The 16914-nt window shown below is 36.3% G+C and overlaps 1 protein-coding gene across 17 annotated transcripts in view; it reads left to right on the top strand.

Moving 5' to 3' along the window:
* IGSF10 (immunoglobulin superfamily member 10) overlaps positions 1-16914 on the top strand; it is a 206289-nt gene that overhangs the window by 160914 nt on the left and 28461 nt on the right. The window lies entirely within an intron of this gene.

Here is a 16914-nt window from a genome sequence, read left to right as displayed (position 1 = left end):
AGTAGTCTCAAGACTCAGGAATAAGAAACAACCCTATTTTTTAAATGGGCAGAATACTAAACAGATACTTCATCAAATATATATAGGGAGAAGGCAAATAAGCATGTTAAAGATGCTCAGCCTCATTAGTTATTAGGAAAATGCAAAATAAACCAGCAATGATTTCCTTCAGAAGTTTTATGGTATCCTATCTTACATTTAGGTCTTTAATCCATTTTGAGTTTTTTTATATAGTGTTAGAGAATGTTCTAATTTCATTCTTTTACATGTAGTTGTGCAGTTTCCCCAGCACCACTTATTGAAAAGACTGTCTTTTCTCCATTGTATATTCTTACCTTCTTTGTTGTAGATTATTTGACCATAAGTGCATGGGTTTATTTCTGGACTGTCTATCCTGTTCCATTGATATGTGTGTTTGTTTTTGTGCCAGTACCATACTGCTTTGATTACTATAGCTTGTAGTCTAGTCTAAAGTCAGGAAGCATGAGTCGTCCAGCTCTGTTCTTTCTCAAGATTGCTTTGGCTATTCAGGGTCTTTTTGTGTTCCTATATAAATTAAAAATTTTTTGTTCCTGTTCTGTAAAAAATGTCATTGGCAGTTTGATAGGGATTGCATTGAATCTGTATAGTGTCTTAAAACTCCTAGAGGAAAACATAGGCAGAACACTCTTTGATATAAATTTCAGCAATATTTTTTTCAAACCAGCTGCTAGAGTAATGGAAATAAAAGCAAAAAATAAACAAATGGAACCTAATTACTTTTTTTTTTTTACTTTTTTTTTATTGAAGTGTAGTCAGTTTACAGTGCTATGTCAATTTCTGGTGTAGAGCACAATGCTTCAGTCATACATAAATATACATATATTCGTTTTCATACTTTTTCACTGTAAGCTACTACAAGATATCGAATGTAGTTCCCTGTGCTATACAATATAAACTTGTTTATCTATTTAGTATGTACCAGTCAGTATCTGCAAATCAAGAAGCTCCCAATTTATGCCTTCCCACCCCCTTCCCTCCAGTAACCATAAGTTTGTTTACTATGTTTGTGAGTCTGTTTCTGCTTTATAAATAAGTTCATTTGTCTTTTTTTTTTTTTAGATTCCGCATATGAGTGATACCATATGGTATTTTTCTTTCTCTTTCTGGCTTACTTCACTTAGAATGACATTCTTCAGAGCCATCCATGTTGCTGCAAATGGCATTTTTTATGGCTGAGTAGTATTCTATTGTATAAAACTTTTTTATCCAATCATCTGTTGGTGGACATTTAGGTTGTTTCCATGTCTTGGCTATTGTAAATAGTGCTGCTATGAACATTGGGGTCCAGGTGTCTTTTTGAATTAGGGTTCCTTCTGGATATATGCCCAGGAGTAGGACTGCTGGATCATATGGTAAATCTATTCCTAGTCTTTGAGGAATCTCCATACTGTTTTCCACAATGGCTGCACCAACCTGGATTCCCACCAGCAGTGTAGGAGGGTTCCCTTTTCTCCACACCCTCATCAGCATTTACTGTTTGTGGACTTTTGAATGATGGCCACTGTGGCTGGTGTGAGGTGATACCTCATTATAGTTTTGATTTGCATTTTTCTGATAATTAGCAATATTGAGCATTTTGTCATGTGCCTATTGGCCATTCATATGTCTTCATTGGGAAATTGCTTATTTAGGTCTTCTGCTCATTTTTGGATTGGGTTGTTTGTTTTTTCTTATTAAGTTGTATGAGCTGTTTATATATTCTAGAAATTAAGCCCTTGTCAGCCTCACCTTTTGCAAATATTATCTCCCTTTCTGTAGGTTGTCATTTTATTTCACTTATGATTTCCTTTGCTGTGCAAAAAGCTTGTAACTTTTAATTAGGTCCCATTTGTTTATTTTTGCTTTTATTTCTATTGCTTGGATAGACTGCCCTAGGAGAATATTGCTGAGATGTATGTCAGATAATATTTTGCCTGTGTTTTCTTGTAGGATATTTATGGTGTCTTGTCTTATGTTTAAAAAGTCTTGAAGCCACTTTGTGTTTATTTTTGTATATGGTGTGAGGGAGTGTTCTAACTTCATTGATTTACAGCCTGCTGTCCAGTTTTCCTAACACAAATGGAACCTAATATATATATACATGAATATTAGTCAGCCATAAAAAAGAATGAAATAATGCCATTTGCAGCAACATGAATGGACCTAGAGATTATCATATTGAGTGAAGTAAGTCAGACAAAGTCAAATATATCACTTATTTGTGGAATCTAAAAAAAGATACAAATTTTACTTACAAACCAGAAATATACTCACAGGCACAGAAAACAAACTATGGTTACCAAAGGAGAAAGGGTGGGGAGGGATAATTAGGGGTTGGGGATTAATAGGCACACATTACTATATACAAAATAAATAAACAACAAGGACCTACTGTATAGCACAGGAAACTATATTCAATTTCTTGTAATAACATGTAGTGGAAAAGAGTCTGAAAAGAAAAAATATGTATGTATGTATATGTTTAACTGAATCACTTTGCTGTACACCTGAAACTAACATTGTAAATCAACCATACTTCAATAAAAAATTAAAAAAAAAACACAATTTCACTACTTAATAAGATTTCATTTATTAGAATAGCTCACTTAAGAAAATAACACAAGTGCTGCTGAAGGTGCAGAGCAACTAGAACTGTCAAACATTGCTGGTAAGAATGCAAAATGGTACAGCCTCCTTGGAGAATATTTTAGGAGTTTCTTGTAAAATTAAAAACATACTTATCATATGATTTCCTAGTAGTTAAGAAAAATTAATGTTTTTTTCACAAAAACCTGTTCTAGAGTGTTTATAGCAGCTTTACTCATAATTGCCAGAAACTAAAAACAACAAAATATGCTTCAGCTGGTGAATAACTAACTGGGCTCATCACACAATAGGTTATTGTTAACCAACAAGAGAAACAAACTACTGATGCAGTCAACAGTATGGATAAATCTTGAATTCATTATGCTGAGTGAAAGAAGCCAGACTCAAAAGACTGTAATTCAATTTGAATTGACTTTTTTTGTAAAGTGTTAGGTAGAGGTCAAATTTTATGTGTTTTATCTGTATAGCTAAACATTTGTCCCAGTCAATTTATTGAATAGTCTATCAGTGCCACGAATGTCATAAATCAAGTTTCTACATTACTTGAGTTTATTACAGATACTCCATTAAACTTCTACTAATTAATTGCTCCTGGGCCAATATTGCACTGTCCTATTTAATATTTACTACCTTCCTATTTATATTTTATTTAATATAGTTCAGTTGTTTCATACTTCCTTCTCAGAAGTTTTATACGTCTTCATTAAATTTGTTCTCAGGTTTTTATATATTTGATGTATTACTTTTTAGAAATTACATTTTAAAATTGATGTTTGATTATATATAACAAAACAATTTATTTTCATGTGAATTTTGTGTCTGGGAAACTTTCTAAACACATGATTAGCACTAATGATTTACTTGGAACCTGTATTTTTAAGGTAGACAATTTTGTTACCTGAGATTAATGAAGGTTTTGTTTTTCTTTCCAAATCCTACTGCCCCACACAAATATACACATATATATACAAAGATATATAAATTTGCTTTTCTGCACTAGCTAAAGATTGAAAAAAAGTAAGGATAATGAATGTCATTGCCTGTTCCTGAATTTAAAGGGACAGCTTCAACACTTCACCGTCAAGTAAGATGTTTGCTGTAGGTTTTTGTAGAATGCTTTATCAAGGTGAAGAAGTTTCTTTTTATTTCTAGTTTGCTAATTTTTTTTTAAGTCATGACTGATTGTTGAATGTTTTCTTTTGTTCCTGTATTGAGATAATTGGATTCCTCTTCTCCTTTAATAAATTAATATTTCAGTGGAATTATTGACTTAATTTTCTAATGTTAAATTCAAATTGAGTTTGTAGGATAAATCCAACTCAGTTCTGATGTATCAACTTTTAATTTTTATACATTAGTTGATCCAGGTTTTTGTTTAATTTTGCATAAATGTTCATGAGAGATGATGACCTATAATCTTATATTGTCCTCGTTGAGTTTGATGTTAAATTAATTTTATAAAATAGTGGAATTTTTCCTCTCTTTTCTGCACTCTGTAATAGTGTATTTATAGCTGCAGTATCTTTTGGTAAAACCATCATGGTCTGATGTTTTCTTTGAGAAAATTTTACAATCAATTGTGTTTTTTAAATTATTACATTATTTAGACTTTCTATTTTAATTTGACTCCATTTTGATAAAGTGCATATTTTCTATGTATAACAGATTTCTATCAACATTTGCAATATATAGAATTATTACTGTTAAGATATTCAGCAAACTATTAATTTTTTGTTTTAAAATTTTATTTTAAATTTTAAATGGAATAAAATAGACTTTTCATCTTATATAGTTGTATAAGTTTTAACAAATGGAGTTGTGTAACCACCACCACCATCTAGCTTTAGAACAGTTCCACTACACCCAAAAAAATCACTTATGCTGCCCCATTGCAGTCAACTCCTTCCTACCAGCTCTTACCACTAACAACCACTAATCTATTATTCATCTCTACATTTTTGCCTTTTCCAGAATGTCACGAAAATTAAATTACATTTGATTTTGAGTTTGGCACCTTTTACTGAGCAGAATGCATTTGAGATTCATCCATGTTGTTGTGTGTATCAGTAGTTCATTCGTTTATATTACTGAGCAGTCGGCCACTGTATGGATGTTCCAGTTTGTTTATTCACCCATTAGTTGAAGGACTTTTGGGTTGTTTCTAGTTTTTTCATACAGTTCAGATTCTTTGTTTTTAACTTTTTATTTTCTAATAATTTTAGATGTACAGAGAGTTGCAAAAATGTTTCAGGGAGTTCTCATATCCTTTATTCAACTTCCCCTATGTGACTATGGTACACTCAACACTAAAAATTAATAAACAGTACTATAAATTACAGATGTTATTCACATTTTCCCAGATTTTCTATTAATGTTATTTTTCTGTTCCAAGTTTGTATCTAGGATACTAGATTGCGTTTAGTCATCATGTCTCCTTAGTCTCCTCTAATCTGTGGTGGTTTCTCAGTCTTTCCATGTCTCCCAGGACCTAAACACTTGTGAAGCATACTCATCAGGTATTTTGTAGAATGTCCCTCTGTTTGGACTTGGCTGGTCTTTCCTTGTTATTAGACTTGGGTCTTTTGAGAAGAACATCAGAGAACGAAAGTATTGTATTGGGTATTACATGCTATCAACATAGCATCACTGCTGATGTTAACCTTGATCGTTTGATTATGGTGGTGTCTGCCAGGTTTCTCTACTGTAAAGTTACTGCTTTTTTCTTTCCATTCTCTATCCATTAGAAGTGCTTAAATCCAGCTCAGACTCAAGGGTAAAGGAATTAAGTTTCATCTACTGGAGAAAGGAAAATCAACGAATTTGTGGAAATGTTATAAAAGCACTAGAGTAATTCATAAATATTTTCAGGAAAGTTACTGGAGGCTATGTGAATATATTGTTCCTCTTTGAAATATCATCCACTAATTTTAGCATTCATCAATGGAATTTTCCTGTGGCAGTTATTAACATGATTTTTAATGGGGATTTTTATTTTTCCCATTCTTTTTACATATGTTAATTGTCCTAATTCTTTGAAAAATGCCTTGGTATTTTGATAGGGATTGCATTGAATCTGTAGATTGCCTTGAGTAGTATGGTCATTGTAACAATATTTATTCTTCCAATTCATGGGAACAGTATATCTTTCCATCTGTTTATGTCATCTTCAGTTTCATTCATCATTGTCTTACAGTTTTCCAAGTACAGATACTTTACTTCCTTAGATTTATTCCTAGGTATTTTATTCTTTTTGATGTGATTATAAATGGGGTTGTTTCCTTAATTTCTCTTTCTTCTAGAGCATTATTAGTGTACAGAAACACAACAGATTCCTGTATATTAATTTTGTATCTTGCAACTTTACTTAAGTCATGAATAAATTCTAACAGTTTTTTGGTGGCATCTTTAGGATTTGCTATGTATAGTACCATGTTACTTGCAAACAGTGACAGTTTTACTTCTTCCTTTCCAGTTTGAATTCCTTTTATTTTTTTCTTGTCTGATTTCTGTGACTAGGACTTCCAATACTGTGTTGAATGAAAGTGATGAAACAGAACATCCTTATTTCAGATCTTAGAGGAAAAGCTTTCATCTTTTCACCATTGAGTATGGTGACAGCCTGGGCTTGTCAAATTGGCCTTTATTATGTTGAAGTATGTTCCCTCTATACCCACTTTGTTGAAAGTTTTTGTCATAAATGGATGTTGAATTTTGTCAGAAGCTTTTTCTGCATCTATTGAGATGATCATACAGTTTTATTATTCATTTTGTTGATGTGGTGTATCAACCACATCGATAGAATTACAGATACTGAAACAGCCTTGCATCCTTGGGATAAATTCCACTTGATCATGGTGTATGATCGTTTTGATGTATTGCTAAATTTGGTATGCTAATATTTTGTTGAGGATTTTTACATATATGTTCATTAGATGATGGCCTGTAATTGTGTGTGTGTGTGTGAGTGAGGGTGAGTGTGTGAGAGATATCTGTCTGGTTTTGGTATCAGGGTGATGCTGGCGTCATAGAATGAGTTCAGAAGCATTCCATTCTCTGCAATTGGAATAGTTTGATAAGGCTAGATGTGGATAGGTGTTAGCTCTTCTCTAACTGTTTGATAGAATTCACCTGTAAAGCCATCTGGTTCTAGGCTTTTGTTTTGGGGGTGGTTAAAATATTTCTTAATTTCATTACTGGTAATTAGTCTGTTCAAATTTTCTATTTCTTCCTGGTTCAGTCTTGGGATATTGTATATTTTTAGGAATTGACCATTTCTTCTAGGTTGCTCTTTTCATTGGTGTGTAATTTGAATAAATCTTACGATCTTCTGTATATCTGTGGTGTTGGTTGTAACTTCTTTGTCGTTTCCAGTTTTACTGATTTGGGTCTTTTTTTCTTGATGAATCTAGCTAAAGTTCTATCAATTTTATCTTTTCAAAGAACCAGCTCTTAGTTTCATTGATCTTTTCTGTTTTTATGAAATAAAAATAGTCTCTTTTTCATTTATTTCTGCTCTGTCCTTTATTATTTCTTTCTTTCTAGTAACTTTCAGTTTTGCTTGTCCATCTTTTTCTCATTCTTTTAGGTGTAAGGTTAGGTTGTTTGAGATTTTTCTTGTTTCTTGAGGTAGGCTTCTATTGCTGTGAACTTCCCTCTCAGAACTGCTTTTGCTGCATCTCATAGATTTCAGATTGTAGTGTTTTTGTTTGTATTTGTCTCCAGTTATTTTTTAAAATTTTTTCAGTGATCCATAGGTTGTTAAGTAGCATATTGTTTAGCCTCCACATGTTAGTGTTTTTCATAATTTTTTTTTTCTCTTATACTTGAATTCTAGTCTCATGGCCTTGTGGTCAGAAAAAAATGCTTGATATGATTTCAGTCTTCTTAAGTTTACTGAGACTTGGCTTGTGACCTAGCATGACATCTATCTTGGAGAATGTTCCATGTGAACTTGAAAAGAATGTGTATTCTGCTTTTGGATGGAATGTTGTGTATATATTATGTGTATTTGGTCTAATGTGTTGTTTAAGGACAGTGTTTCCTTATTGACTTTCTGTCTAATCTTTCCATTGATGTAAGTTAGATGTTGATGTCCCCTATTATTATTGTGTTACTGTCAATTTTTACATGTCTGTAATAATTACTTTTTGTGTTTAGATGCTCCTATGTTGGGCATATGTATTTACAGTTGTTGAATCTTCTTTTTGTTTGATTCCTCGATCATTATGCAATGTCCTTCCTTGTCTCTTGTTACAGTCTTCTTTAAAATAAATTTTGTCTGGTATAAATATTGCTACCCAGACTTTCATTTCATTTCTATTTGAATGGAAGAACTTTTTCCATTCTCTCACTTTCAGTCTGTGTGTATGTCTTTAGATCTAAAGTGAGTCTTTTGTAGGTAATATAAATATGGGTCTTGTTTTTGTGTCCATTCAGCTACTCTATACCTTTTGATTGGAGCATTTAGTCCATTTATATTTAAAGTAATTATTGATAAGTATGCACTTAATCTCATTAATTGTTTTTTGGAGTTGTTTTTGCAGTTCTTTGTTTTTTCTTCTTTTGCTCCCTTCGCTTGTGATTTGATGACCATATTTAGTGTTATGTTTGGATTTTTTCTCTTTTCTGTGTATATATATTATAGATTTTTGGTTTCTGGTTACCTTGGGATTTATATACAGCAATCTCCATATATACATGATTAAGGGATAAGTTGCCTATCCCTTAAGTTCAAACTTCTTTTTAACAACCCTGAATTTTTACTCCCCCGAACCAGCGTTTACTATGTTTGACATCATATTTTATGTCTTTTTATTTTGTGTGTCCCTAAACTACTTATTGTGGATATGGATGATTTTACTACTTTTGTCTTTTAATCTTCCTACTAGCTTTATAGCTGGTTAATTTACTATCTTTATTGTATATTTGCCTTTACCAATGAGATTTTTACTTTCATAAGTTTCATGTTTCTAGCTGTGGCCTTTCCTTTGCCTCTTAGACAAGTCCCTTTTACATTTCTTTTAAAGCTGGTTTTATAGTGCTGAACTCTTTTAGTTTTTGGTTGTCTGTAGAACTTTTGATCTTTCCTTCAAATTTGAAGGAAGCGTGACGTGGTAGATTATTCATGGTTGTAGATTTTCCTCTTTCATCACTTTAAATGTATCAGGCCACTCCCTTCTGACTTGCAGAGTTTCTGCTGGCAAGTCAGTTGATTGTCTAATGGGAGTTCCCTTGTATGTAACTTACTGCTTTTCCCTAACTGCTTTTAATGTTTTCTCTTTATCTATAATTTTTGCCATTTTAATTACAGTGTTCTTGGTGTCATCCTCTTTGGATTGATCCTGTTTGTGACTCTCTGCTTCGGACCTGGATGTCTGTTTCCTTTCCCAGGTTAGGGAAGTTTATTATGTCTTCAAATAATTTCTCTGCCCCTTTGTCTCTTCTTTTTCTAGGACCCCTATAATACAAATGATAGTTTGCTTGATACTGTTTTAGAGGTCTATTAAACTGTACTCTTTTCCTTTTATTCTTTTTTTCTGGTTCATTTCAGTAATTTCCAATGAAAGTCTGCCCTTTAGTTTGCTTACCCATTCCTCTTTATCATCAAATCTACTGTTGATTCCTTCTTGTTTTTTTTTTTTTTTCCAATTTCAGTTATTGTATTCCTCAGCTCTGTTTGGCTCTTTATGTTTTGTAACTCTTCGTTAAAATTCTCATTGTGTTTGTCCATTCTTCTCAGTCCTTTGAGCATTTGATGATCGTTACCTTGAATTCTTTATTGGGCAAATTCCTTATCTATACTTCACTTAGTTCTTCTTCTGAGAGTTTATCTATTTTCTTCATTAGAAAATACTCCTCTATTGACTCATTTTGCCTAATTCACTATTTTTATTTCTATGTGGTCAGTTGGTTGGTTACATTTTCCAATCTTGGAGGAGTGACCATTTGTTGGAGATGTCCTATGTGTCCCAGCAGTGCACCCATCTCTAGTCACCAGAGCTATAGGGGTATCCCCTGTGTGGGCTGCATGGGTCCTTCTATTGTAGGTGGCTGACTACCGTGGGCAGTAGGTGTGGCTGCCTCCGCTCCAGTTGGTTTCTATACCCTGCCTTGTGCAGAGGCTACTGACCACTGATTGGTGGAGCTGGGTCACAGGGCAGCTGGTTGTAGAACCACTTGGGGTTCTGAGATTCTTGCTGGCTCGCTGGTGGGCAGAGCCAGGTCCTAGGGTTGGTGGTTTTACAACCACCAGGGGTCGTGAATCTATTGTTGCCTGCAGGTGGGCAGGGTGGGTTCCTGACATGGCTGGCTGCACAGTCTGAGCTGTCCCAAATCTGGTTGGTTGGATGTTGAGTTGGGCTGAATCTTAGAGTGGCTGGCTAATGATCCCAACATGTCTCAGAGCTGGTGTCAGCCTGATGGTGGGCGGGTCTGAGTCCTGGGGCTAGTGCTGGTCCTCTGGTGGGTGAAACTGGATCCTGGGGACTTCGGCTTCAGGGCCTATGAGTCTAGGACTGGTATTGAGCCACAATTGGGTGGGAATGAGGTGCAGGGGGTGCTGGCTTACTGATGGGTAAAGCCAGGTCCCAGTGTTCCTAGTGCAGGGACCTAGGGGTCTCAGAGTCTGTATCTGCCCCCTGATAGGCAAAGCTTGTCCCAGGTCTAGTGCCAGTCCCCTGGTCACTATGGGGAACTCATATGGGACCTCAGTCCCATAGTTTCCAACTGCAGGGCCTTGGGGGTCCTGGGGCTAGTGCTGGCCCACTGTTGGGTGAAGCTGGATTCTAGGGCCTCTGGATACAGGCTCCTGGGAGTTCCAGAGTTGGTTTTGGCCCACTAGTGAGTGAGGTCAAATTCCAGGGGGTCCCTGGGCTAGTGCCAGCTCACTAGTGAGTGAAGCTGGATCCCATAATCTCTGGTTACAGGGCCGTCGGGGTCCTGGAGCTGGTGTTAGCCTGCTGGTGAGTGGGTTGTTTCCTGACATGGCTGGCTACAGGGTGTCCTAAAGCTAGGGTCAGCCCACTGATGGGTGGGGACAGATCCTTGAGCAGCTGGCTGAGGGGCTCATTGTGTCCCAGACGTGGTGCTATCCTGCTGTTGGGTGAGGCCAAAGCCCAGGAGGTCCTGTGGCTAGTGCTGGTGCCCTGGTTGGCAGGGCTGGGTTCTGGGCCCTCTGTGGTTGGGGCCACATCCTGGTAGTGGCTGGGAGCTCAGAGAGTCCTGATGTAGCTGGCCTGCTCACCAGCAGATGAGGCTGTGTCCCTGCCTGCCTAACTGCTTGGCCTGACGCATCCAAGTACTGGTGCTGACACTGGTGGGTGGGGCCAGGCTGCTAATAAGCTAAAGAGAAAGCTCCAAAATGGTGCTGTCAGCATCTGTGTCCCCCAGGGTGAGCTCCATTTGCTTCCTGCTTCTCCAGGAGACTCTCCAAGATCAGCAAATGGGTCTGACTCAAGCTTCTTTCAAATTATTGCTTATTCCCTGGGCCTCAGATTGTGTGAGATACTTTGCTGGTGCCCTTTAAGAGTGGAGTTTCTTATAGCCCTCTGGCTCTCCCAAAAGTAAGCCCTGCTGGCCTTCAAAGCCCAACGTTCTGGTGCTCATCTTTCTGGTGCAGGACACCCCAGGATGGACCCCTCATTCCTTGGGGAGAACCTCTGCAATTGTAATTATCCTCCCGTTGGTGGGTCACCCACCTGGGGGTAGTTTTGACTATGCTGTCTCTCTGTAGTCCTCCTACCCCTCTTGTTCTTTCTTTATATCTTGAGTTGTAGAGGATCATTTCTGCTAGTGTTCAGATCTTTCCCATCAGTAGTTGCTCTGTAAATTGTTGTGATTTTTGCTGTACCAGTGAGAACAGGTGAGCTCAGGGTCTCCCTACTCCACCATCTTGGCCATTCCTCTGAACAGGTATTGTTTTTAGAAACCAAAGCAACAATAACCATATGGCCACTTTCACATGTGACCATTTAGGTGCGTACTCCTGTATAGGTAAGTGTGATAAAGGTAATCATTTCATTTACCATGTTCTTTTCATTAGATTATTAACTCTTCAAAGCAAAGACTTTGCTTCTGCATGATGTAACTCTTTCTGTAGAGTGCATAGTGCATGGTATAGACTAGAAATGTCACTGTTGCAGGTAACGATGGCATTGAAGAGGAACATGCAAATTACATTCCACATAATAATTATAGGTTAATGGACCTGTTTTCAGACTCCGAAATCACTCCATAAATGTGTTTTCCTTATTCCCTGACGTTGTTAGAAAATGACATATTTACAAGCTAATATTTAGAGTTCTCAAATCCCTGTAAAACCTCTTGTTCCTAACAAGAAGAGGTCTGTTCTGTGTTTTTACTTTAGCGGATGATGTTTTTAACCACTGTGCTAACTGGTGAATTTTTCTGTGTACATATCCATAAAATTAGCCAGAAATTTCTTATAGTATATTATGTTTATTAAGTGGAGAATTTAGCTTTACATAGTGAGTATTCAGTAGACTACTCAGACTTACATTCCTTGGATGGACAGGGTTAAAACTTTAAAAGAGTAGAAAATAAAATTAATTAAAAGACACTTAAAACTTTGTTTTCATATTAACTAGAAAAACAACTGGTTTTAATATATGTAGGAGTCTCTCAGTTCCCAACCATTTTCCTTATCAAGACTTGCAGTGAATCTATCCCAATTTATGAATAACCAACATCCTACTTTCCTCCAGTATTGTATTTAATTTTTATATGGGAAAGAAAAAGTTCATCTGAGTTAAGTCTTTTAACTTTAGCTCTTTTAACTCTTGCAACTGCTGCAACTGGAATTTCTTTGGACTACATGATGTGAAAAAGTCTTGCTGCTTTGTATTTATAGACATGACTTTCCTAACTTAAATCAGATTTCGTACAAAAATAAGACATATTACATTTTAAAGTGTTTACCTGAGAGCTCAGGTGTTGGGAGAATATAGCAAATTAAATACCTCTTCTTGAATATTTGATTAGCCTTACTCTTGATATTTTTGGTTTAGGCTAATGTTCCCTAAGCATATAGCAATTTAATTTAATATGAAAGGGCTGTATTTTATCTCATCCAAAGCTGTCTCTATGACTTCATCCTATCGCTTAAACTTTTCCTCTCATATCACAGTCTTTCTAAGTGCCTGAGGATGGGCCTTGGCTGTCCTTTTATCTCTTTGGATTTGTCCTTCTTTTCAAATACAAAATGATTTATTCTTATAGGACATTGGAATTTGATTACATCTTCTCATAATGGTTAGAAGTAAATTCTCTCTTTCCTAGATACAGAATTCTAAGAAGAAGAAAAGGGTATTTATTTGTGGAGTGCAGTTTTAAATTATCTGTCTAGTTAGGCATCCTTTAAGCACTATGTCAGAATCTTGACAATGCTGGAATATGTCACTGTTGTATTCTGGCAAGATTATCACAGAATACTGCACTAAGAAACTCCAAATTATAAAACAGCTATGATCCATCCAGAAAGTGACTTTTGAATGCTGAAGACAAATCTCTTAAAGCATATTTGGCCATTTAACTGTAGATTTTGAAGTAAGAGAAATACCTTAAACTCTTCCTTTTTGTATTTGATATGTTAGATCACAGTTTAATGTGACACTAAATTCCAGTGTCCAGATCATGTCTTCACTACAAAGGAACCAGTGGGAACACTTAGCGCTAAAGCAGAAGGAGGCAAAGTATGACCAAATTCAGCCCATTGCCTGTTTTTGTATGGTGTATGAGCTAGGAATGTTTTTTATATTTTTAAATAATCAAAAACAAAATTAAAAGAAGAAGAATACTTTGTGATACGTTAAAATGATATGGAATCCAAATTTCAGTGGTTATGAACACAATTTTTTTGGAAAACAGCCATGCTCACCCATTTGTGTATTGTCTGTGGTTGCTTTCACTACAGTCACAGGATTGCGTACTTGTGACAGAGACCCTGTAACCTGTGAAGCCTGGCATAGTCACTGTCTTGCCCTTCGCAGAAAAAAGTTTGCTGACCTGCTCTGAGGCCATAGACTTTCTTTTGCATTGTTCCATGGCTGTTCTCAGAGTGTGTTAATTAAAACCTCTATTGAGAGAAGTGAAAAAACAGAGTAACTTCTCTGTGATGACTGTGGTCTTTGGAATCGTTTTTATTGAATCTTTCCACATAAACCTTTGTTCTTTCACAATTTCCTCACATGTCTGGAGCTTATTCCGAAAGAAGAATGTCTGATTTATTTTACAACTATGTTCATGACTTAAAAGGAAGTTTTCCTTTTTATTCTTCATTATTTTGTGTGTGTGTGAATTACAATGCATGTAAAACAAATCCTAAAAATCCAAGATACCCTACCCCTAAGAAACTCCTTCACTTACCCTATCTGTGCTGAATTCTGTAAACTATTTGAAAAAGCAGCCATACATGTATATGGCTTTACAACTTTTCCCTATCATCAGAGAGACTGCATCTGGAAAATACTGCATTTGATTTCAGTGAAGAAAGGGCAAGGTTCTAATAAAACACAGAATTAAGTCAAAGATTTAAACTGAGATAAGAGTAGTAGGGAGAGAGAAGAATGTAAGTAGCAGTGTAGTTGCTGGCTTTAAAAATTAGTTTTCTAAGGCATCATCTGACGAGGATGTCATTCTCTAAAAATCACCCCCTCCAGAATTCCTACCACATGTGTCAGGACAACAAAAGAATCCTACTCCAAAACTCAGTACCTCAGAATACCCCAGTGATAGGGAAAGCTTCATACTGTGGCCAATGGCTTAACCAGACACTGTGTATGTTTCGCCCATAATAATGGTTTTGGATTCCTCACTCCTCTTCCCAGTGGCTGACCTCAGAAACCACGTTGAGGTTGTTTCTCCTCGAAGATCAACTTCTAGGATGGCTAGAAGGGTTGACTATAGTGCACTTGAGTTTTCCCCATATGCTAGTCCACTCTCTACTGGCTCTTAGAAAATGCTCATGAAATTCTACCAACATTGCACCACTAACCTGCATGGTACCACCTCATCCCTTCTTCACACATCGGACGTTCATCTTTAGACAGCCTCTGAGACTTCAGCTCATAGGTCTGGGAAGGATTTCCAGATCTCTTAGATGTATCTCCTGCCCATGCTTAAGAAATCATGATGAATTCTGCAAATGTGCACCAATAATGGCCTTTGATGACCTATTAGAAAAGCAACAAGTAGCAATTGACGGTGACCAGTGCATGGTGTTAAAGTCAGTTAGGCTACCCTTTAGACAATCTGTTTTTTTAACTCTTGACAGTTGTGGATACTTAGTCATAGTGCTGCTTCTGGTTCGGTGTTCTCTTGCATCTGTCTCTGTGGGGTTCTCACTTTTTCTGCTTCAGCCTTTGTTTTCCCAGGATCCTTGGTAGTCCTTGACCAAAAATGTGAGATTCATGTATCATTTCTCTTTTACTTCTGCTTTCTTTTCCATATACATTCATGACATTTCTGATTCCTAAATGCTTCTTCATATCTAATAACTTTATCCTCAAAACCACTACTTTGTCATTTTGAGGTTGTACTTTTTAGTGGCCTCCTAATTAGTTTTCTGTTTCCTAAGGGCACTTATCACTTGCCCTAGCCGGCTGTAACTTCATAAATGGAGTGGCCAGGATTTTGAGTCTACTTTATTGCTGGTGGAATCACTAAGCAGGTGACTTGATTGGTTAATTGACTAATTTAATATGGGAGCTAGTAACATTTGGACCTAATTAACAATTGTGTAACAATTTTGGCATTTATGTGTTGAGATTCATATGAATGAATTTTAACATCCATGAGTTATTAAGATTGTCAGGTTACGTATGATATAAAAGCTTAGGCTTGGTTTGTTGGTGTTCCTTGCTCTGATTTGGGGGTGATAGGCAAATGGCACAATTGATATGTTAAGGATGAGGAATAAATACCAGAAGGGATAGCAAGCCATGTCAATGACATGGGGATGAGGGGAGACGTAAATTCCCAGGGATGATGTAAAGGTAAAGAAGATGTCTATTGTCATGTTTACTAGAAAAAAATATCAAGCCTGTGAATTTTCTGATACTGTTTAGGGAAAGACTTAGTAAAAAGGAGAGTGGAGTGATTTCAGGAAAGATATTAGGTAAACTATGGTGAGAGATAATTAAAATGGCAAATTGTCCTGAAGGTGTGGGTGATATACAGCCCACGCTCCCAGAAGCACAGTTCAGATTAATTCCAAATTCCAAGACCCAGCTGTGAGACCTTGGCAATTCGTATGCCTAGTCACCCTCTGCCTTATCTATAAAATGGAGTTATTATCATTGAATTTTACTTCTTTCGTGTAAACATTGAAAGAGTCCCTATTCAAACGTGAAAGTGTTTTGTATACCATAAGAATCTATAGAAACAAATTGCATTAAGTGTGGTTAGAAGGGAGAATGGTCAAACTTTAATCCTTGGATATGCTGTGGACCGTCCAAATTTCACAATAGTGTAAATGACAGTAGAACTTGGGGAGGCTGGGAAAGGTAAGGCTTAAGAACAGGGGCCTTAGAATTTTTAAATTAGTTCAGTATTGTATTTTGGCTCTGAATTCTTTAATATCCTTTATCCTTAGCAGTATCACCTGAAAATGGGTATAAAATTTTAACACCTATCTTATAAGAATATTTCTGAGAAGTAAGCAACATATGTAAACCCTCTGGCACATACATGCTCTAAATATAATAGCAATTATTAGTACCATTATTATTAAACAGGGCAAATTCAACTAGAGTTAGTCCCATCATGCCTTTCAAGTTTCTCATAATTCTGGTAGATTAAATGAAAAGTAGAAAATACATGGAGAATGCTGACACAAGGCAGTTGTATAAATTCCTCCCTTAAAAACTCTTAAGACAAGCTGACATTCTGAACAAGAGTTCTTTATGAAACGGACAGCAGAAAAAAAAAAAGACCCATGTAACTGTCCTGGGAAAATGAGTATAGCATGCCATGGTCATCTTTCTATGATTCACCCTAGCAGGGATCTGGGAGTCCAAACCTTGGTTGGAAATTGACTAAAGAATATGAAGCCATGAGGTTGGTCGCCAAGGAGCTTAGGAAGAAAAACTGTGGATGCTAATAACCCACAAATATGCCATATTTCCAAAGCAAGCGTCCAAGGTTGGACATCACATGTGAATTTTTAACCTTAAAGAAGCATGTCAGCTTCACAGGACTAAAGACCATGTTCCTAGCACATGTATTTCTAGAGTTACTTCTGAGGCCCTGATTCTGTAATTCAACCCTGGT

This window comes from Vicugna pacos, chromosome 1, assembly GCF_048564905.1.
Source record: "Vicugna pacos chromosome 1, VicPac4, whole genome shotgun sequence".
Classification (NCBI taxonomy): Eukaryota; Metazoa; Chordata; class Mammalia; order Artiodactyla; family Camelidae; genus Vicugna; species Vicugna pacos.
This window is presented reverse-complemented; position numbering and strand designations above follow the sequence as displayed.